Source organism: Plectrocnemia conspersa, unplaced genomic scaffold, assembly GCF_051122295.1.
Source record: "Plectrocnemia conspersa isolate PC_06_02 unplaced genomic scaffold, ASM5112229v1 ptg000012l, whole genome shotgun sequence".
Lineage (NCBI taxonomy): Eukaryota > Metazoa > Arthropoda > Insecta > Trichoptera > Polycentropodidae > Plectrocnemia > Plectrocnemia conspersa.
The window spans coordinates 6,010,573-6,035,223 of record NW_028277176.1 but is presented as its reverse complement, the minus strand read 5'-3'; the positions used below and the strand labels follow the sequence as shown (position 1 = coordinate 6,035,223).

Below are 24,651 nucleotides of genomic sequence, written 5' to 3'. Positions count from 1 at the left end.
AAAAAATGTATATAGAATTTTCATCGGGCTTCTATCCGTTTTAATACACTTGTTTACTGCTCTTTTTATTTTATATCAGATTTTATCCGTCCTCTGTTCATTGTGCCGCGACTGATTGCAAATAAATTTTATAGGCCCATAAGAAAGCCGGTACTTATCTTCTCTGCGAAGCCAATAAAAATAATTATCACCGGCCGACTCGGTTAATAACCGTATAAAACAGGGGTATGAACAACACTCAAAATAATGATAATGGAATTATACACCTTCCCCCTTAATTTTGCATTATAAATGAATTATTGACGTACTTTTTCCGTACCCATCTACCTGGATTAGATTTTCGCGGAGGAGGCGAAAAAAGTTCCCCAAGCAACTTTTCGATTTAGGCGACCGGAGAATTAACGAAGTTAAAAAGCACAACGCGAAAACTCAACGTGTATTTCATAATTTTAACGCAATGCTGGTCTTTTTTGCTGTTATTTCCCACCCCTCCCTTTATCGAAATTTTCTCTTGGGCGCTGATCCTATAAAAACTTTAATACATAGTGGATTTTCCGGATACGAGACAAAGTTTATTTAATATTGGAACTTGTTTTATTTTAAACTTTGCCAATATTTCATTATGTGTAATGCGATTACATCGTTTGGAAAAATACAATTACATTTTCTTATACTAAAACAATATTGAGTTAAGTTTTTTTATGAATAAAATATATACACCATATACAATATTTAAATAAATATTATTTTATACCTTATATAATATTATTCAAGTATGAACAGGCTTCATTATTACATTATTTTATATACAGATATTTTTTAATAAGGTAGTATAGAGGGATAATGTTTTATATTATATTTAATAAAATAACAACATTAGCATCAAACAGTATACGAAAAAGATTTATATGCTACTCTATTGCCTTCAAAGAGAAACAATGACGCAATAATAATAATAATTTTTATTTTTATTTTTAAAACCAAAGAGCAAGTATTTATATAATATATGTAACTCATTTTTTTTAATTTTAAATTACTGAGATCAAATACTTATGTATCATATAAATTAAAAACATAAATTAATTAAAACTTTTATTAAATATTTTTTGTATTATGTAAAGTACTATATTATTATAACCTACTTGTTCCTATTAAATGACATTTAACTATTTTCAGTTTTTTAATTTAAATATTATAAAATAATAATTATGTGCTTATAATTATAACTATTTATAATGTCAGCCGTTTAGTTATATAATAATATTACATGCTTATGGTTTATTGGTGGTGTAGAGCAATCACATGCTTGCCATTTATGTCTTTGTCTCAAACCCTAAACTCACGTTAATGATTGTGACCAAAAATGATCATTCATAAACAACACAATAGTGTAAAGGATGCTGGACCACACAGACCTCGTTACAATCCCATAAATACCACGAGTTTACCGTAAATATTCCCAAATATGCAATACGACCTTGGACGAGCGAACGTCGCTTTCTAAAGGCGTAGATATATTTCGCTTCACCTCATCGGAACAAGGCTTAAGTACCCAGGACTGTAAAGCTTACTGATCAATCTCAATTATACAGCGATCATCTAGCCAATCGCTGCAGTCGCTTTTTAGAATGCCGAAATAGGTATACGCCTTTAGAAAGCGACGTTCACTTGATGGGCATTGTCCAAGGTCGTATTGCATTGCAATGGGAATTTTGTAGATCCGGTGATTTATTATATCCATGACCGTTTCGCAACAAACAAATATTCTTTGACGTATAATATTTACAGTAAGGACAAAACTCGTGCTATTTATTTGTTCGTAACGAGCGTTGTGTGGTCCAAATCCTTTACACTATTGTCTTGTTTTCTTGTTGATGGATTATCATTTTGTTCACAGTAAATTTGATCATTTCCAATATAATATTTAATGTTAAAAATTGAAAAAAAACGAACGGTAACAGGTGATCACTCAATGAAACCGCTATGATTACTAACAGATATGTTACCCAGACCTAGGAAGCTATGATAGAAAGCAGTATCATATGGCAAATAACATAAGGGTGGCAACTGATTTGCACTAAACTTGATATCTTGATAAGCTATGAATCTCTTTATCCAGCCACAAAGATGATCTCAAAATAAACATAAAGCTTATATACTATAATTACCACTGCTTTAAATTTAATACAATGGTCTGACATATTTAACAAGGATTTCGAATACCTTCAGGCACTATAAAATATTTTCTCTACTCACACTATTGAACATCTGTTTGAAATATAATATATACATAAGAGGTCGAGTTTTATGTTGTATTCACACGCTTTCTGCATGAGGTGTATGTGATATACGGCGAATTTGTTCGGCCGGAAACCGCATTTACACCCATTTAGGATCTCTTTACTGTGTTTGCTCAATCTGTTATAAATAACGGTTGAGAAAACTTTATAGACCTCCTTTAAAATCGCTATTCCCCTATAGTTTTTGTAGTTTGTTTTGTACCTCAACTCATTACACTGCATCCTTTACGAATCATTTTATTTTATCCCTTAAAATTTTTCTGATTTATTAATGAGAGCGCTTTATTATTTATTAGCTTTGCTGATAATGTATTTACTTAAGAGGCAATATTGATTTTCAATTTATCTTATGCAACATTTATTTAAGTATGTATGTGCGTACATACTTAAGAATATACGTTTTAAAGTTATACATATAACCATTAGCAAACGAGGAATTCTGCTCGTTTATTAATTAAATTTACAGGTCTTTCGAGTTTATAAAACATTCCAATTAGAGAAAATTATTAATTAACAAATTATCTTGTGATTTTAGTTTTAATAATAATATGTTATATAATATACAATAGTATTTTAGTTGATCTGCAAAAGAAACGTGAAGTGAAATTTGTAGTATCCTTTGTGTTTTTCTTTGAGATAGTCAAAAATATTTTAGCTGTTTCATATTATATACTTTTCAATTAAATACATATTGATGTCTGTTATATAACAACACAATTGAATATATATTATAATTCGCAAGAAAATATAAAATTATTCATGAATTAATAAATGAAAATATTAGGTTGTAGCAAAATATTCTTGAGGTGAAAAGTTATATATATTTATCTATTTGTATACATAGTTTTAAGGGCAACGTCACAAATGAGCGCGGACAAATAAGCGTGTGTCAAAAGAGCGCTGCTTTATATGCGCTGCGTCATAAGAGCGTTGACCAAAGTAAGGTATAAAAAATATTATATAAGTAAATTGTGAGAAATTTACAAAGAATAAAAATTAACGATATATAGGCGGTAAAATGACTAGTCAATGAAATTATTTATTAATTATTGTGTACATACGAAAGTATGGCTCCCCATCCCCATACGTTCGATATACATATATTTTTATTGAAATGAAACGCTGATTTTGAATTTATCATTAGATTTGTTCTGTAATGTTTCATTAAATTGACAAATAATTATCGACTAGACTTGCAATAAATGCGTACAGTTATAGGGCAGGTATATTGCTCATCAGACTTTTTTTCATTAATTTTAGACTACCACACTTTTTCTACATAAATTTTAAGCGCTAAGTAAAGAATAAATAAAATCATTTCAAAATTAATAAAATTATTTTTTACCATACCAGCGACAAGTGCTTCTGTAGAAAGCTCATTTTCGACAATGAAAAAAATGAAAACATATAATAGAAATAATCAAAGTGAGAATAGATTGTCAGCTCTTGCATTAATATCAATCGAAAAAAACTTTAAGACAAATTAAAGAAAAACAATATATTATATGATGCTGTTATTGTTGACTTTTGTAAGAATGAGCGTCGAATAAAATCAATTTTCAAAAAATAAATACATAATATGTTTATAAAATAAAGAATGTAAATTTAAAAATATAGTTTTGTTCCCCCCCCCCCCCTTTTAACCGCATGCCCTGTTTCAAAGTAACCTCACGCCACTAATTCCCAATATGTAATAAAAATATTTTTTTTCCCTATTTTCAACGGAAGAACGTCATTTGAAAATGTCGTAAATTTAGCACATATAAATTAGATTTAAATAATATTTTTCATATAAATAAACTTCAAATCATCGACATTATACTTTAAGTAGGTCAACAACAACGGCAAAGGTGACCTTCGTGTCACTCTCGCATTAAAATAAACAAACAACTTGCATTAAAATAATTCGAATTACTTGTAGAGATAAATATTTTAAAAATAGACAAAGAGGTGAATGACATTTGTTATTTTTAATGAAGCATAACCTTGAATTGTCTGGATGCATCTAGAAATATTATAACCATGCGTTCTTTTCGAAGGGTCAAGTTATATACAATAATTATATATAAGATTATTAGTTTAATTAGAGTACTTACTGTGAAATATATCGTGTGGGTTTTTTTTCATACTCTTGCAATTCCAACTTGTTCTGGATTACGCACTGTATTCTTTTATCCAGTGCTCCGCTTCCTCGTTCGTCTTTATATTACATCGAAAAGTTTCAGTGTCAACCTCGACGTAGTTAAAAGATTTAGGAAAATGTTTATCAAGCAAACGACGCCCACGCGTAAACGACCGTTACAAGCAAACGACAACGCACTCGATTGACACTTGGGGGCAGCACCGACGCCACGCCGAGCCGTACGCACGCATACAACTACATACACTCAAAATTTGCATTTAAAAATCGTAGGTAATAATAATATTTTTCATATGAATAAAGTTGAAATCATCGACATTATACTTTAAGTAGGTAAACAACCAGCAGAGGTGACCTTCGTGTCACTCTCGCATTAAAATAAACAAACAACTTGCATTAAAATAATTCGAATTAGAGATAAATATTTTAAAAATAGACAAAGAGGTGAATGACATTTGTTATTTTTATTGAAGCATAACCTTGAATTGTCTGGATGCATCTAGAAATATTTAAAAAAACACCAGTAGTTATGCGATCGCGGTCGTAAACGGTCGAATAAATTGTTTTGTTATATTTTTCTCGAATAAGTGTTCTCGTTCATATTTTTTTATAGTAATATCCGTTTCGATGTTCTTAATTATAAAGTGATAGTGTAATTCAGTGTATGTGTTACAATTAAGCAGTGTATAATTCAAATTAGTGTTTAGCAGAGTGTTGTTATATATTGTTACTATGCAAGGCCACGGCGTGCACCGACGCGTCCCTTCCCCCGCGGGCCTCGGCGGCGGCGACGGCGGCGACGGCGGCGGCGCGGGATTGACGCCGAAAGCGCGAGGCCCGCGAGGATATTCACAATTCTAGGCATCATGCTGTTGACAAGGTAGTGTCTTTCTAATTTTCTGTGTAACCCTTTGTGCTAGTAACTCGACAATTGGTCGACAGCGTTGCACTCGTGCGTCGACAAAACTTGAAATGCATTTATTGGCTTTGTGTTCGTGCTAATTTTGCCAATTTCAATTTATACTTCGTAAAAAACTTGTGGTAAACACATTTTAGTAATATTGAATTTTCAACTTATGCAAATAACTCATTAATCTTCAATTTACGAGTGTAAGTTTATTGTAAAAATTTTCATCGGAACATGGCCGGACCGTTGCGGTGTTAAGGCCGGACGGTTGCGACGCGATACTTTACACTTATTGCTCCTTAATGATTTTTTCCTTCAAAGGGTATCTATATTTTTATGATATGGGATAAAACGGGATTATATGCTCTAATTGTGTATAATTCTCACTTAACCAGTTCAACGCCAAGCAAATTTCTATGAATTTGCTCTGTAGGCCACCATTTTCAACCCTTTAAATTATTATGAAAGAGGAACATTATTTACCTGGAAATTCACTGTTTACTTTCCTTTTTATTAATTTTAACATAAAAGTGAAAAAAAAGCACAAAAATAACAAGTTTTAAAAACCACTGTCAGGGCTGCCACACACAAATATTATATGTAATTTATATTGTATGTGGTTTATATTATATGTTTTTGGTTGTTTTTAATATTTGTATGGGACACGATAATTTTCGTTGTTTTAATCAAAATCTTTTATCAAAATGGCGGCTATTTCATATATTTAAAAAATTTAAACTTTGTCAAAAAAATTTAAAAAATAGTAAATATGGCAATAATGTTATAATATAAACAAAAACAAAATTCAAATTCTAAAAATGATTTTTTTTTAAAAAAAATTGTGTTTTTTTTATCATTTAAAAAAAATATTGTAGCAGCCCTAACAACGTCTGTATGCTCAATCGTAAATAATAGAAGAATGGTTCAAAAATTGCACATTTTAACGATCACATTCCATTTAATAGATGTCTCTGTATAAAATTAACAAAAAAAAATCAAATTTATTAATAAATAACATTTGCGTGCCTGCACGCGCTGGCGTTTGACGGTCCGACAGCTTTGGCGTGCAGGCACGTCACTGGCGTCCAAATGGTTAATATTGTGTGTCTGTTATGAAATAAAAACGATTTTAGTATGACGGAAAAAAGAGCGAGATGCAAGCAAAGCTCGCTATCTCGCTCGCACTATAAAAATCAGCGATTGCCAACTATCGACTTGGGTATCGACATTTTTAGCCGCAACTCAAATAATAATATTAGTCTCTACACATTTGATGTATTTTCGAACTAGTAAATTACTAAATTATGTAAAACAGAATTAGTAATAAGTGTTTTAAATATTTATAAATACATATATTGATTTATATTTAGAAATTATCAATATAATTACGAATGCCGATATAATAATGGATGTTTAAGAAAGTGACGATGAATTTGATATTAACCATGTTATTATTACTGTGACAGTAATAGTAGTAGGAATGATATCTAACCACTTAAAAATAGATGGATTTTGCCAATATTTGATGCAAATAATGAATACGAATCTTATTATAATCTTAAATAACATGACAATAAATTGGTATGGTGCGCCAAGTAAATATTGTAACCAAATATAATATCTCTGCACCAAGAGATCCGTTTACTGTCTAGATACCCGGAGTATATTATATTGATTTATAAAAACACTAATCAATTTACTAAGAGAGATTAGCATAATAATTTATTATTATTATTTGTAAGCTAATAAAAATATTAAAATAATATCATTTTAATTTTTAATTTGACTTTCTGGATTAATAGTGCAGCATATATCATAGGAAATCAAATTTCTCATATGCATTTAATGCGATTCATGCTAAGACTATTTCTTATGATCAATTAAATTCTTTTTTAAAAACAGTTTTAATAAATTCCTAAATATTTTGGTATGTCAAAATATAGTTTTAATTTTAAATATCATTAGGGACTATCAGTATTTTCATATTTCCAAGGTATCGGATTTTGTAATAAGAAATTACATTTTTTGTTTTACCTTTGTTTACCATTGGAATTAATGTACAATTGGCAATTGGAGTTTGGTAAGTTTTTTTATTAGATTTAGAATGTTGTAGTGCTTGTTCACCTGTTTTGAAAGTGTAATTATTTGATTGCAAGACATTTTATTATTCGATTTTAGTAATTATTTTTAATATTTTTCTTAAAAACCATAAGATTTAATTTCTATTTTTATCATCCTAATTATAATGCCTAGAAATAATGGGGCGATATTCAAAGCTATCTATGGATAAAAAGGATATTTTGTCAAATATTGTAAATCTTACAGTATTATTTATAGTAATCTTCTCGCATTATTGCTTTAAGATTCGATTTCGACTTCCGAAAGATATTTAAAATACAGAATTTTTTTGAGCGTCGAAGCGTATCAAAGTCAAGTGTATTTAGTCCGGTTTTGTGCTATGTTATATACACCGTCATACGCGTAAGCTGTACTCGCGAAGATTTTATTTTCGTCAGTTAAGTAATTCGATCGCAGTTAATTTATTTCTAGTTAAAATTTATATGCAAATCTGCACTAAACAAAGGCCGATACGGATCCAATCTGTATGTACGTAAATTAAATTCGTTCCAAACATTACTAGCTATTATTAAGAGTTTTAAAATTTGAGTCTTATTGTTCAATTTCGCCTATGCGACCGTTCTGTATAGTTGCGTGATTTTGGCCTATCTTTCTCATTATAATTTTTTTTAAATATTAAATAAACATTTAAAAAATGCTAGAAAAACGCGATTTAAGTGAAACCAAAAGAGCGTATCGACTACGCTCGTCGCGAGTGAAATTTGTCACGCATGCGCACTAGAACTTTAGCCGTTACACGTCATCGTATTTACGATCGCTCGCCATTAACCGTTGATGCGGTTAGAGTACGCTCGGGATAAGGATGCCGGGTTGTTATTGTGTGCGTGTACATGTATATGAGAGGGAGAAGTAATGTAGCGTGTACTTCGTTGTCTCGCTTTCTCTTTTAAGGACAGTCGCTGATTCGTCAACGCTGGTATTCGTCATTAAAGTGCAGTGTGGCACAGAAGTTCGATCTTCTCTAGCGATTTATTTTAAATAATTTTGTGTTGATATTGGTTTAAAACCCAGATATGCCCACTGTCCCATGGGTAGGTCACTAAACTCGTGCCACTGTTTTTTTTATTTATAAATGAAATTTTAAGAGAACAAAATTTCTTGGGCATATGGGACACTGTAAGTTATTCGTTCTCTTATCCGTGGATTAAAATATTTTAATTATTTTTCCAATAATCCGTACGTTGATGGTGTTTTACACTATTCTCTGTAAGGCTTAAAAAAGTTATTATTCTTATCATTGCGCCAATGATAATTTTTTAATTTATTCAATGGATTCTAATGATTTAATAGAGTCGTCGAGCCATTAATTAATCGGCGAATAATTTACTTTTCCATTTTATATCTTTTTGCTTTTGAAAAATAGCTAAAGACTTCATTATTTTTTTGACTAGTGAAACATTTTGAATTTTGCAAATATTTAATTAATGACATCAATGTCTGGTTTCTTCGATTATATAATATATTTTTAATTGTCCGTTGAAATTTCCAACTTAGCTCAGATGTATGTATGTTAAATTTACATATATTTACTTTTAAAATAAAAAAAATAAATATTCTGAGCGAAATTGTTTTGAGCCACACAGTTCACGCACACAATAACAAACCGGAATCCTTATCCCGAGCGTACTCTAACAAACTTCGGCAATTTTTTGAATCTTTTTCATTTAAATATTGACTGTCTGAATTATTATTTATTATTTATTTTTAGTGTACACAAATTAAAAATTTGTTTCATTATTTACAACATAAAAATATTAGTTATTTGGCATAACCCTTAATATGGACAAACAGCAAAGCAATGCGATGCTAATCTGGAAAATAATTGCAATTGCCTAATTGAATGTTTACTGAAAAGAAGTTTTAGTGGTCTTCCGTTTAATGAAAAGGTAATTATTATTATTAGTCCAAAACCCACATCCCATTTGAACATCCAATCTAAAACTAAAACATTCAAGAGACATTTCAATAGTGAAGTATATGAAAAAATTAAGTCGATTTGTGGATGTGCTCATTTAGCAAAATTATTTTGTTGGCCATATTAATTTTTTCCTCAAGAGCTGAATGTCTGGAATAAATTTGGATATAATGATTTAAGCAATTTAAGTCAAGCTTGTAAAAGGCACGAATGTTTGAACCTCACATATGCGCTACTATACAATTAAAAAGATTTGGTCAAGGAAATCGTATCACAGATGTTTTCAGTGCTAATTTTAAGGCAAATGTTAAATTATATAATAAGGAAGTTACTGCGAACAGATATATTATTTCCAAATTATTTGACGTGATTTGATTTTTATCTAAACACGAACTTTCTTTTCGAGGATATTCTGAAAATAACAATACCGTAAATAGAGGCAACTATGTTGAATTATTGTATTTTCTAAGCGAATCAGACACAATATTAAAAAAAAGTGGGAATAGATTGTCAGCTCTTGCATTAATATAAATAACTTTTGGACAAATTAAAGAAAGACAATATATTATATGATGCGGTTATTGCTTACTTTTATAAGGAGCGTCGAATAAAATTAATTTTCAAAAAATAAATACATAATATGTTTATAAATTTAAAAATATAGTATGTATGAGGACGGGGAGCCACACTTTCGTATGTACGTAATAATTAATAAATAATAATATTTTCATTGTCTAATAATTTTAATCGTCATTACGCTCTGGCACATAAAATACTAATTTTACCTCCTATATCTCGTAAATTTTTATTCTTTGTAAATTTCTCACAATTTACTTATATATTGTATACTTAATTCCTAAAATATTCATTACTTGATTTTCTTCAAGTATTTTTGCGCTTTTATGACGTGCTCTCTTTTGTCAAGCGCTTATATGATGGTTTGCGCATTTGACGTACGCTATTTTGTTAGCGCTCATTTGACGCACGCTCTTTTGACCGGCCGCCAGTTTTGAGCAATGTTGAATAGCATATTTAAATAGGCCCTTTAATTATACATATATACATAGGTATGTATTATTAATAAAGTAACTGCAATATGTTTAACATAGCTAATCTAGCAAATCAAATTGTGAATGCTGATGAAGGGCGGAGGAGTTGCGTAGCATCCATTAAAGATATATTCAATTTACATTGTCAAGATAATGTTTATAACTTTGGAGTTGGTAATTTATACGATTCCGCAAGCAACGAACGGTTGAAATGTTGATATTATCTCGCTTTAAGTATTCGCCGAGTACGAAAAGTGGAGATACGAGAACACTCGGGGGCGAAAACGAGGAGGAAAAGGTCATCGTTCCATTATCTTCCCGGCGAGAAAAATATCATGATGACATAATTTTTAATTATTTTAATATTTTCTTTTTTTTTTGCGAAATCCAAAGGACCTACCCCCACTCTTATTACTTCCGTCTCCGCAACATTTCTACGGAGGCGCCTTTTCATTTCCCTTTGGCGCCAGGCGTCGGAACGTCGTTAAAACATCTCATCACAACACTCTTTACAATTCTACGTTTTGCCTTTTATAATACATACGTTTACTATTCTTTGAAATAAAGAGAATATTTAATTATATTTTACAAAATACATATTTTTATTTTTATATTTTTGAAAAACTACTACAAATCTCAACAATATTGTTAATACTTTGAATCGTATTATTTTTTCAAGCTTTATCAAAAATTATGTTTAAAATAGTTCATAAAATAAGTAACGATATTTAGCACACGCATTTTTTATTACTAAAAGACATAGGTTATGATTCAAAAGACTGATCCACTAACGATTCAATTCGACTCCTTGACGATAAAAGTAAAGGCAGCTGCCTTCCTCTGGAAGATGTTGTCTGTGTTGATTAGGCGTAAGCTTTACTCGATTCGAGCTTAGTGCTAAACTCTCATGTATTTAAAGTTTTAAACAGTATAAGTAAAAATTAAAGTAATGATTTTCTATGGTAACGTTCTAGCTTATATACGATTGGGAAAAGGGGAGGAGATCAACGATCTGACCTTTTTTCGTCTCCTTGACTAATTTTCTTGATTAATAATAAAACTAGAATTTTGGTTTTTATGTTTAAAATACATTATTACTCTTTTTATCTATTGATCAAGTTCAATTGTCATGTGTTGCATAAAATGCTTGTAGCACTGCAATTGAACTGCAAAACAAGTTATCAAAAAATTTGTTATCGTCAAATATGTGCTTCTTTCTTACCATATTAAATTTAATTATTTATTTTTCAGTTTTTCTTTTAATTTGTGATTTCTTAATATATTAATTTTATATTAAAAAGTTTCATTGCACTAGTAATACAATAAAATGTTTTTGATGTGATTAAGTGACACATTTTATATTAATCGTTTGAGACAACTTTGGCGATGTTTACGAACCATTAGTGCATAGCTACTTAAACACACTTCTAAAATGTGTTCATGCCTTAAGAGAAAACACAATCTAGATAGCTACTTTGCCAAATGTTAACCAGAGGGTTTAAAGAAAAATGGTAATATATACAGGGTTGAATCCATTGTCTGGTACGCATATCCATATACAAAGGGTATTTTTCCGGCGGTGCTAATAAATGGTTAACGTTAAGCGAATTGTACTTTTAGATGCTCCGTGTCATATTGTATATTGATGACGCTTTTGTCATGTTGTGTGTGGTTTAATCTTTAAGACGTGACAGATCTCTATTTGTTTGTTCAAGTAGTCGTTGTGGTGACTTCTAAATTTTGACTAATAAAAATCTCAACAATTTTTGTAGATTTAAACCGGAAAAAACTGTGGTTGTAAACATTTAAAGATATTAAATAATTAACAGTGAAATTTAACGTTTACTTTACACGTTTTTACCAAATATTGATAGCAAATTTATATTTATAAAAAATAATGAAATTATTAATTTTAATTAAAAAAAAATTTACATTTTAGTATGGATAAAATATGTTGCTGAGGTTCATAATAAATATTGCATGACCAACAGCGTGTGGGGTGTTTCTTAGCAAAGGACTATTATTTGTTTTTGACTAACCCAAATAATCTCCCTTGCTAATGAAACGGGTAAATGAAACATATAACTACTTTAAGCAACTTTTTGACTGATGAAAAATTGCAAAACATTTTTTATTTGGTTTATGAAATAAAATATGAAATATTCGGGATTCGAGATAACTTAAAAAACTCAGTAGTACTCCGAAATTATATTCCGGGTCGAGTAAAGTCAAAAAACTCTTGCCCACTTAGGACGGAATAGCGTAGTCCGTAATGTCTCAGATTAATAACTCTGAGGTGGCGGGTTCCAGTCATGGTAGCGGCAATCGAATTTTTATTTATAAAAAAATGCGTTATTATAAAAAAAAACGATTATTGATAATAAATTGTATAGCGCCTAATAATTTATAAAAATTAACTTTCAGTCTGGTGTTTATTACTTACCTGTAGGTTTTCATTATGTTTGATTAATTTACTCAGTTGGTACAGATTTATTCATTGTAACACACTGGGCTTAAATCTGTCAGGTTACAATGAAAGGTTTATTAAAAATAAAATAAATATGACTTTTCAAATATATTTTTTTGCTAAGCACGATCCTTAATTTTATTTGTTTTCAAATCACACTAAAAATACTTTATTTTAGCAACTTTTTTAATAAGCTAAATGTAACAATACAATTTAGATATGCTTCTGATATCTATACATCAGAATGCTAGTTTTTTAGTTGACCCAGATATTTACATAGGTAAATTTTTATGTTTTAAAACTTTGAAAAATACTAGCTTCAAAGTTATTAATATTTTAATTGAATGTTTCTGATTTATTTTTATTTTAATTATGCAACACATATGCGGACGACGCGTATATTGAAAGCTCAAAAAATTGAAAAATAAAATAAATAAATACCTTTACATCGTTTTAGGCGTTCACAGGCAACAAATTTACCCGCAAGCCGTGAATAATATAACCGCAAAGTCCACAATTGCTCGTTCACATTACGAGCAGCTAAGGATTTTATATCTTTATAACGACTAGACCTTGCGAAACGCAACGGTGTCGTTGTGGGAGAAACCCTGCCCCTAAGGACCGCGATAATGAAACCTCTTATTGTACTTAGCATACTGATATGCCAATTCTGAGGTAGAATTTTTAGGGACACTTGTGGCGGATTAATAATTTTATTTAATAATATATTAAGAAATTCATGTAAAAAAATACATGAATAAGATTTTCATAATATTATTTAATGTAATTTAATCCTCACAATTATAAAATATTATCAGAGAGATACTCGCGATTATATTATTTGTAATACCCTTTCCCAAGGGTGTCATAAATGAAGAAAATTTTCATGGTTTAGCTAAATCTAATATATAATTTTAATATTAAATAATAGTTAGTTCTTGAACAATTCACAACGAGTGAGTGTTAATTCCGACACACACGGTAATAACACTAATGCGTAACATTTCTCTAACGTGTACTGCCCCTAGTAGTCTGTGGGCGGAGAATATGAAAACATACTTATAGTTAACCTTGAACGCTTATAAAGACCTTGTTTTAAACACTATACGCGTATCTCTGTGGAATAAATATTTAATTTAAATTACAAAACGAGGAAACGCGCATTTAAAATTATATATTATTTGTAAATGATACTACAATTTTGCTCATGTAATTATATAGTTTTAAGACCAAACATTATACACAAATTAATATTATTATAAAATCAAAATAATAATAATAATAATACAGTTTTAAATTGTTTTATTAAAACGTTTTTAATGATTCAAAATATGAATTCTTAAACGATGAACTAGTCCATTATAAAAAACACGGTAATAAAAGCATTTGGCGTTTTTTCTCGTCGTTCGTACGAAAGCACGATCACGAAAATTGAATGGTATGTTTTTTTTCAGCCATTTCCTCTAGGGGTAGCGATTCGATCCCGGCATTTCTCAGAGCCGGGCCAACAAACACGGATGCTTTGAGTCGGCAAAAGCCATTAGTTCGCTGCATCTGAGGAGAGTAGAGAGAGCACACTCCGACGAGAGAGGAGACCCATGAATGGGAATCAACGACGAGGAATAAATTATATATCGATCGGCACCTCTTCTCCTTGACGCTATTAAATTTATTTAGAGCCCCTGAGAGATTTTTATTTGCCCTATTCTCGTAGTAGAATACCTACATTTTATTGCTCGGGACGAAAACGACGGGTCCGCCGCCCAGTATAGCCCACTTATTTATTGCTTGACGATAATTTAAATTCCTCTCGAGTTGCTCTCGAGATATGCGTCGGGTGAAACGAAGGTAAACAGTAAATATTGCAATAAAATTTAAAAGAAAAATGTGCAATTAAATGAGAATAGTAGGTACATTTAACTGTAAAGGTGAATTGCCGGTAAATTAGCTAAAAATAAAATATTTTTCCAAACTAAAAATAGGCAATCTTATTAAAAAAAACTATCGCAAATAAATTAGATCATTATTTATTTTTAATTAAAAATCCGACCGTCATGACTTGACAGGTACTCTAAGTATACAAACAGTAACTATACAATTAAATATTTAAAAAAATATCTTAAAAAACCCACGTAAATTTTTTTAGCTCCTCATAGCTATCGCCTAAAACATCATTGTATTTAGCAAGCTCGTTGAGAAGCTGGAGCGTTCTCAGACTCTGACGTCCTACCCGTAACGGACAAGAATATGAGACGCGATCACGACTCTCTAAGTCAGTGGTTCTTAACCGGTGCACCGCGGTGCACCAGTGCACCGCGAGCTTATTGCAAGTGCACCGCGAGAAAATTGGTAAAAACAAAAAATCCGCAAAATAGTAAAATTTTAATGTTTCAATCAATTTATATTTTATTATAGTCGTGATACCCCACAATGGATAAATTTATTACCAAACGAAATTGTGAATCAGAACAAAATATTAATGACACTGGGAGTACAAGTAGAAGAAGTAGTGAAGATGTTACTAGACATCATACCTCTCATACAAAAGAAAATATATCCAGTAAAATAAAAAAAATAATGGACAGTATTCTGAAGAATATTTACGTTTCAGTTTTACTAGCATCAATGAGGAAGGATATCACATTCCACTATGTGTTGTATGTGGAGAAAAACTGTCCAATAGCGCGATGTATACTGACAAGTTAGATCGCCACTTCACTACGAAGCACGCCGATCTTGCATCAAAAAGTAAAGATTACTTCAAAATATTGTTAAACATGCAAAATAAACAAGCGAAATATTATGAAAAAACTGTTAAAATTTCCGTTAAAGCACAACTGGCGTCATACAAGATTGCTGAATTGATTGCTGTACAATTAAAACCACATACTATAGCAGAGTCTCTAATTTTACCTGCATATTGTGAAATAGAAAAAAATAGGTTTGGTGATGAAGCAAAAAGGAAATTATGAAAATTCCTCTTTCAAACGATACAAAACCAAATGTATATCGAATTAGTAAACACTTGTTTGCGCCTGCAATATTGAAGAAAACATAATTCTTAAAAAGTAGAGGGACCCGCAAGTTAATATGTTGCATACAAAAAAAAACGGTATCAAAAAAACCGATAGGGTGAGCGCTACGCCGCCGTGCGACCAACGGCGGGTTAAAGGATTTGTAACCCTTGCAAAGACAAGAAAACCTAATATTATATTTACACACTGTTTTTTACATAGAGAATCTTTAGTTTCGAAAACATTACCAGCAACACTAAAACCTGTACTAAATCAAGTTGTAAATATAGTGAATTTCATAAAATCAAGACCTTTAAAAACACGCATGTTTAAAAAACTTTGCATTTCTATGGAAGCTATGTACGAGTGTTTGCTTTTTCACACTGAAGTCAGGTGGTTATCTAAGGGTAAAGTTTTATGCCAATTCATAGAACTTAAGAATGAATTGTTTTTTTTTTTCGAAATGAAGGTATGGATGATTTTGTAAAATGTCTTCAGAATAATGATTGGTATGCTAAAGTGGCATATTTAGCAGATATTTTTAATTACTTAAATAACGTTAACACAAGCGTTCAAGGAAAAAACGAAAAATTGATGACATCCATTGACAAATTGACAGGATTTCAGAAAAAAATAACTCTTTCGAAAAATCGAATAATAGAAAAAAAAAGTAGATATGTTTCCTTCACTTAACAAAAACATTCCCAAGGGAGTTATTTCCGCCATAATAGAACATTTAACTTTATTGGAAGAAAAAATTGCACATTATTTTCCATTCTTAAATATAGAAAATTATGACCGGATACGAAATCATCAAATTAGTCTCATTGTCGACTGATCGTACTCTAAAAATTAAATTTTCCGAAATAACTATGAAGAATTTTTGGATTACTGTCGAAGAGGAATATTCAGTTCTTTACATGAAGGCACTGACAATTTTGTTACAGTTTTCAACATCATATTTATGTGAGCGTGGTTTCTTAACAACAACTAATATGAAAACTAAAAAACGAGAAAGACAAAAAAAATTTAAACGAAGAATTCAGGGTAACTACATAAAATATTCGACGTAATATTTCTGATATCTGCAAAAGCCAACAAGCTCAGGTATCACATCAATTAATTTTTGATTGATCATATAAATTTTATTATGCTAAGCAGGAACGTCATTTTTGGTAAACAAATGGGGGAAAATGCACCACTTAGATTTGCCACCCAAAGAGCACCTTTAATTATTAATAAAAATATTTTTAATAAAACACGTAATTAAAAATTGGTTCTAGGGCAAAATTAACTACCTAAATTTATTTTCAATACTAAACTTTTTTATATAATTGAATTTAAAAAAATATGTAAAAAATTTTCATGTAATTTTGTATGTAACTATTATTTTTTTTAAATATGTAATAAAAATTATGTCCACATATTTTTTTCGACCTCTTAATTCTGGTGCACCGCCACTTTTTCCCATGATCAAAAGTACACCGTGACTTTGAAAAGGTTAAGAACCACTGCTCTAAGTCATTCTAATAATATATAGTATAGCTCTACTTATTAATTTAGGGTAAAATAGAATTTAGGGTATTAAATTGTAACCGCAGTGGCATACGATCATCATATTTTTTTTTAAATTTTACTTTTGACTACCACCATTTTTATAAATGCGAAGCGATAATTTAAATAACACTTATTTTATTTACCTAATTTCTAATTTAGCTGCTACTTTTTAATATTTTAATACCCAACCTAATTTATAGTTTATTTCATACAAAAAACCCTTTGAATTAAAATGATTTTAACGAATGAATAAAAAAAATAATCCCGACACATGACATATGTATTATTCTGGTATATTTGTACAAAAACAATAATTAAAAAAATAAAAATGTCTTTGATATGTTTCAATTATCTTCAATAGTGGTTGTTCTTAACCTTATCTCCCCTATGGGCGCCGCGTTGCTGACCTCTGGAATAGAATAAATATATATAGACATTCATTAAATGTTACCCATATGTAGATTGCTTCAATCCCACCCTTGTTTTATTTAGTTCATACTCATTAAGTGGCATTGATTAGTAAAGCTTACAATATCCTCACAAAATAATTAGTAGCAGTGAATTACAGTAATCCAGAGAGTTAAATATTCAGCGTGTTCATGGAGATGATTTATTTTTAGCAAAATTTTCCTTTTAACAATTTTCAGCAGAAGTCGAGTAAATTTTCCAAAGAGCGTATATACATATAAGAAGGTTTATGTATACACGTGTATACGAGTATATTGATTAAAAACAATGTAAATAAATAAAAAAGCGCCCAAGGGATTGTTAAAATCGTACGTATAGGAAAAGCTTAAAAGGTAAAGATTGTCAGAATCGTACATAATAATATAAAAAAGAAAATTATATTCGTTTTGCAATTTTTTTTATAAATTGTACACATGTAATATTTTGTTCGAAATGTTTTAGAAGAAAAAATACACAGTAATACATATGTATATAACATACATGTTCGCTTATTTAAAAAAGCTGAAAGCTTCGAAGGAGATTACGATATAGGAATATTATAATTAGATCATGCGATTGAACTTTGTTATTCTAAGCTGAAAGCGTAGTATCTAGTTCTTCATTGAAAGTCTTGATTAAAGTTTTGGTCCAAGTTCAAATGAAATATATCAAGTGTTTCCGCTTATATCTTAAAAAAGGGGGAAATACTAACGACCCTACCAGTTATTGATTCATTGACTAGAGCATATGGTTTGGAACAAAGTTTATTTATGTCAAATGCAGATATTATTAGACTATTTAGTGTATGTGTTATGGCGTAGAAGTATAATTAAATTTAAATTGGTACATTTGGCAACAAATTTATCATCTGTTTAGTACCTGCTCGGTGGTGAAATTTGACAATTGTAATGTATGTAGTATATCGCTTATGGACATCCAAGCAAATATTCATATGTGAATCTTTCACTAATTTTGATGCAGCGTTTATAAATGGTCCCGACACTAATTAATTCCGTCAGATTACTACCGTTTACGTCTAAAATATATTATTTTTATTTGGTGAATATAAATGGAACAATATTAAAAAATGTATAAAAAATTATTGTTAAGAAGTAGAGCAAGTGTTTTGTTTGCACTAGATGTTATATACTACAAGTATTGTATATCATGGCAGGTGTTTTCAAAAATGACGTTGCACGGAAGTTTGGAAAAAGCGTCTAGCTAGCACATATACTATAGGGTTATTCAAATTGGTTCAATGCATAATGCTTACGGGGTACCCTAGGGTGCGATACAATATTTGCATCTCGTAGGAAATGACACCGGTCGGTCGACCGCCACAGGAAACACTTCCTGTACGTGACCTCAAAATGGAAAACTTTCCCCGCATGGGAAAAATGCCAGGACGACGTGTTGTCGTCGTCAAATCCCGACACGGCCACCACGTATTAACATGTAATGCAAAATGCTTACTGTGATAAGGGTGTATTTTGGATTTTCGACCTTTCCACGTGCGGAAAATTTAGTCATACGTTTTACGCTAATGAGGATAATCTTGTGTTGCGATTCTAAAACACGCTTGGAAATTGCCATTTAAGGTATTTTGAGAGATATTATTTAGGTCACAAAGAATAGAAAATTGTTAAATATATAATAAAAGATTAGAACGAATAATTCTAATACACATTTTCTCGATTTCAAATGTTGGTAACCACTTTGTTGAATAGTTTTAAGTATCTTATTCGGTTTTGGATACACAAAACACTACTTTGTCCGTCATCTATGCCCATATGCATATATTTCTCAACTAAGACATATTCTTCCTTTCGATCTATTTTTATTATTAAGGTATAAAAACTCGTATTTCGGACCTCGAATCATGTATCTGAGCTACTCCAACTTCATCCGTTTGCTGGTTGAAAGTAGTTCTCGATCGCGTCCTATTACAGGAGTATTTGCTCATTAGTCCTTTGATGAAATAAAATATCCTCATTGTATTATTTCTTTATATTATTTTATTTTTACTCTAATTAAAAATGTTCTAACTGGTTACACTGTTCATTATATTAAATGTATTGATTTTTACGTATACATGTGCATTTTTTTTATTAATATACTATTAAAATATGTATATGTATATGTATATATATATGTAACATTGATAAAAAGCAATTTATATATTGTACTTATTTTCTTGTACCATGAGCTTATTATTTCAATTTGTTGATGGAGACGATCTTTTTAACATTTCAATTTTCTTTCAAATTTTCTTTCACATTGATGCTACTTTCTATCCGTTAATAATATTGAAAAGCATCAGAGCCATTTCATATTTACATATATCCACCCCACTTACATTTCGGACATGACGTAAAAGAAATTCCTATATACCGTGTAGATATGTACTTGTATCGAAATAATGGTCAAGAACGCTTATCTTCTCTACTTTTTCATGTATTTATTTTTTCAGCGAGGAAACACGAAGCAATAACCATCGGCTGTCTGAGTGATGTTAGCTTTATTGGCAATCGGTAGCTTTTTCTGCCTTCTCTCCTCTATCTAAGGTCAATATTATATTTATCATATTTTCGTCTCCAGTTTATTTACCAAAAGGGTCCTCGGTGAAAATTCCGACATCGGCAAAATTTACTTTGAGCCATTATAAAAGAAATTTTCCGAGAGGGAACAATGCAAAATATTTCTTTGATATCTGCGATATTTACGTCGAACTTGTGTTATGTAGTACGTAATAAATCACTGCCTTTATACAAGTTGTTACAAATCCATTTGTACTAATTATGATTCCCTCGTATTCGCGCAGAAATATCTCGTAGTATTTTTTTTATTATCGATCTGCAAACATTCAATTTTCATAAATGTTTCACGCTCTTTTGCGGTTTCAATGTGTGTTAGTTCTATATAAATATATATTTATTAATTTTTTAAATGTTTTTAATTGCATTTTTAAATAATATATCATACGTGTAAAAGTTTACGATTTCTTTTAAAGTCTTCAAACTATGTCGATACGCTGCAGTTTCCCGATAATAACCTTTATTGCAGCGCAGGTATAAACAAAAAAAACACACAATCGTATTTTGGTGCGACGTATACGACTTTATTGTTGTGACTGGGCTCTAGCACGCGCGATTGTATGTGTGTACAAATTGGAAGCTGTGACGTTCATTGTAATACTTATAATATGTGTTCGATACTATAGATTTTTTATCAAATATTTTAAAAGGTCACACTTATAAAAAACAGGAAATATTATATTTACTTTTCTCTTCATAAATATAAAATATTTTATATGCTATATTTTTTATATACCACGCACACACTTTCGCAAAGTTCTAATATTGCTCAGTCCAGAATCAAACAAATTACTGTCAGCGAAACACAACACAAGCGGAACGAGCTTTGGATTCTCATACTGCGCAAAGCTCAAATGTGAAAGCTCACTTTCTCTTTCGCTCGGCATAAGCCGTGGATCAAGACTAGAGAAGGCTGTATTGTCTTTAAATGACATTCTGGATTGTATCCCTTCGACGATAACAACCACTAGAAGCACGTATTCTAGCAGCACCGCAAATGAACTGACATTTCCACGCCATTTGGCTTAATCAATTTATAAAGCAACGTGCTGCAAATGTGCTCTCGAAACGAAATTGTTCGAATTTTTTTCTACTTCCGCTCCCAGAAATACTAAAATATATATTTCTGTCATAAAAAATCGAAAATTGCTTTTCTACAAATGTAATAATCAAAGTATTTTATTTTTTTGTTTCGTGAAAGATATTGAATTTTGGTATATAGCTATATATTATTTGAAATACTAACATATTATTAAGACAAAGATAATTAAATAATGACAAACGATTTAACACAGATTAGGTTTAATTTATGTATAACAAAATCGAATCAAGCATCTGTAGTAGTATATAAAATATTAAACGTAATAGTAAAAATATTTTTCTGTTGAAATATGTTATTGAACAATTTGTCTTTAAATTAAATACTAATAATATATTTTTTTTTCTTCAAAATAATAAATAGTCTAATTAGTTTATTTTGATAGTTAGCTTATGTATTATATAATATATCCTATTGAATTATCTTTCTTGCTCGTGTCATTTATTTCATTGTTTTATATTCATAATGTAACTTTGTGGGTTAATTTACCTATAAAAATATCAATGAATTGTATGACGTAAAAATATATATACTTTCGTTTTGGGAAAAGTATACAGCGATGCTGGGGGTTGAAGGCCGATTTTCTACACGACTAGGCCCTTTTAGTTCGTTTTACTCGCAATTTTTACTAAAGGTATTTTATGTACAGAATAGATGTTCTATATGGTCTAGTGTATTTTCTATAATGGTAATATATCGATTAAAAATAATTTGCCGATTTAGACAAATTATAATTTTTAAAGTCGACCTTTGAATTGCTGAATGTTTTCAGTTTTAATTGAAGCTTTAAACTGCACTTTTGAAATTTGAGCCATGAAGTTTATTTTATTTGCGTTTTAAACATGAGTGTGTGAAGCTTTTTTTTAATTAACCTTTTCAACGTTCCGGAAACATTTTACAGCGTTTACAACAATGACGTAAAATGTACGCAATTGAAACTTTTAGTTGGGATTACCGCATCGTAAAGTTGACATTGTTGAGAATTATTACTGGTATAAATAATACATAGCAAGTTGTTTCGTTTTATTAATTAATTGATTGAGCAGCGATCGCTCAATTAGAAGGGATGGTAAAATCTAAGCACCTGAGGCTTTTCTAGGACTATACATTTATGTCAAAATACAAAATTTCCGCATTTTGATAAATAAACTCAAAGTATGAATTTTGATAATTTGTGATTTATCGACACTGAGTCTAATTTAATTAATTCGTGACGCAAGAGTTGCTTCGTTACGCAAAATTACTAATTAGGCACCGGTAGTATTGGGGTCAACGAGGAAAAATAATATTCATATAGTTATATTATATATTAGATCGGATTGTAATTAAATTTTGTTAATTTGATTAATTTAGGGGAAAATTTTCCGCTCTTAGCAAAAATAAAATGAAATAAATCGCTTGATCGCCTATTAAAGGGCGTTAAAAAAGCTCGAGGGTGAGTGATGGGGTGGAATTTCACCTCTTGAAGCATGATAATATTCTTGTGAACTACCATTTAGTCCAAACTTTTATGAAATACGACAGAGCGATAGTTCCGCCCGACCAGATACACTTTACGTTCCAGATCGGAGGCTGCAGCGCCGTTTTGCCAGCGTTTGAACATTTTATAATTTTGCATATATATATTTTCATATAAAATATACTTTTTTAGTACAGAGGCAGCAAATAAAAACTATAAGTTATAAAAATAAATATTTACAACTTCTTAGCAAATATAACATCACTCCTGTTCCTTAAAAATATATAGTTGACTCTCTTCAACATTTGTTTAAAACTTATAATGATGCCATTAATGAATTATCAAGTTGATAAATAATCTTATTTAAAGTATCTGCCTATATTTTATTATTTGAATGAACAGTTTTCTCATAAAAACATAGTTTTCCATAATAACAACACTATAAATATATCATCACGGCACTTAGCTTTAAAGAGTAGGAAGACTTTTATATCGCGCATTTTCTCGTCATCTCTTCTGACGTTTCCATCTACGATGTTAGGGTCATCAGGTTGTGCGACGTATTAATATTTTATTTTAGGACGCAGTTTTTTTTAACTTTATGGCAACCGTTTTCTATGACAAATTTTTTTATATACTTAATATTAATTTTTTTTTTGATATGTGAGATTCTGGATATTTTTTTTGTGAATCATACATTTCTAAGAAGTTTTGATTTTGAAAAAGTCCATTAATCCGTCAGACGCCAGGAATAGTAGTAAATTAGAGCTACGCCTAAAACAGCGAGTACCAGAAAGAAGACTTAGGTATTTGGGCTTGACGACGTGCTCGGTGCGGAGCGCGACTTACTGCTACTTCTATCCCTTTTTTTACCTGTCTTCTTAAATTAAATAGTAATGATGGAGACTTTCATTAGATTCGTTCCGGCTTACTCGACCGTGGCTGTTACTCGCGACAACCCACGTAGGACGTCAGATCTAGCCTTGATACACTCAATCTTATGCGTATAATAAAGCTTTAAAATATATTTTTGCACAAATTTAAAATAGTTTAAATTTATTATGTACTGATTTGAAAAGATTTTTTTGCGTATAATTCTAATTTAGATGTTAAAATACTTTCCGCGCAAAAAACAGCAATATTCATATTGATTTAATTTTTTACCTGATAATTATGCTATCAAATAGTTTTATTTTTTAGAATTCTATTAATGAAGTAATATTTTTTTATTTTATAAATGGCATATAATTGCATTTAAATAGTAATTTTTTATTATTACTATAAATCAATATTATTAAAAAAAATTGGGCGATATATTTACAAGATACATTTTTCAAAAGAGTATCGAAAATCTGATATTTATTGTGTACAAATTTAACATTAACTTAAACCATAAAAATCACTGACATATGATTTTTTTATGTATGTTGTGAAATTACTGACATATGATTTTTTTATGTAGATGCATCAAGCAGTGATTACTTTTTTTTAAATTTACTTTCAAGTTATTTATGTAATTATAAATGATTTTTTTAAAACAATACATTACCACTGTTGTGCTTAA

The 24,651-nt window shown here is 30.2% G+C and overlaps 1 protein-coding gene and 1 pseudogene across 1 annotated transcript in view; both read left to right on the top strand.

The window, feature by feature from the left end:
* The first annotated feature begins 227 nt into the window (after positions 1 to 227).
* The window catches only part of LOC148228053 (zinc finger MYM-type protein 1-like), a 40,600-nt pseudogene continuing 16,176 nt past the window's right edge, over positions 228 to 24,651 (top strand).
* The window catches only part of LOC148228051 (uncharacterized), a 272,383-nt gene continuing 252,714 nt past the window's right edge, over positions 4,983 to 24,651 (top strand). Inside the window, exon 1 of the mRNA XM_088201001.1 lies at positions 4,983 to 5,320. The gene's annotated coding sequence lies outside the window, so the exon portion shown is untranslated. The remainder of the gene's footprint in view (positions 5,321 to 24,651) is intronic.